Below are 657 nucleotides of genomic sequence, written 5' to 3' on the forward strand. Positions count from 1 at the left end.
GCGCCGGGGCGGGGCGCGGCACGGCGGGGGGACGGACGGCGGTCCCCCCCACCTCGCCCAGCACGCCACGACGCCGGCGGACGGGCGGACGGGCGGCGGCGGCGGACCACGGAGCGGTGCCGCGGCAAGCCCGGGAAGCGGAACACAGCGGGACGCGGCCCGGGGGTCGGCAGATGCGGCGGACGGGGCGGATGGACGGACGGGGGAGAGGGCCGACGAGGCGCGGCCGGCTCGGCCGCCGTCGCGGAGGCGCGGCGACGACCTCACGGCAGACGTGGCGGGCGGGGGCGGACGCGCGCCAACGCGAGGCGGGGCCCGGGGGGCCATCCTAAGGGCACGGACGCGAGTCGGCCTCCAGGGCACGACACGGGGTCTCACCGCCAGAGGCCTCCAGCGCAGGGGCGGTCCCGCGGCACCCAGGACGCCGACTGGCCTCCTCGGCCCCCCACCAGGGTGCCCCGCCCTTCACGGGGCTCGCGACCACCACCGCCAAACACCCACGAGCCGCGGCCAGCCCCGCGACAACAACACTCTCCCGCGCGCACACCGGCCACCCCACGTGCCCCGCACACGCCTCCGCCGCCGCGCCCGCCCGCCCCACCTCAGGGACCGTGAGCGCTCCACCCGGGGACGCCGCCGGCCGCGGCGGCCGGGGCG

The sequence above is a fragment of the Delphinapterus leucas genome, chromosome 21, assembly GCF_059928025.1.
Source record: "Delphinapterus leucas isolate spDelLeu-1000000601 "Yukka" chromosome 21, BTC_Dleu_Yukka2, whole genome shotgun sequence".
Lineage (NCBI taxonomy): Eukaryota > Metazoa > Chordata > Mammalia > Artiodactyla > Monodontidae > Delphinapterus > Delphinapterus leucas.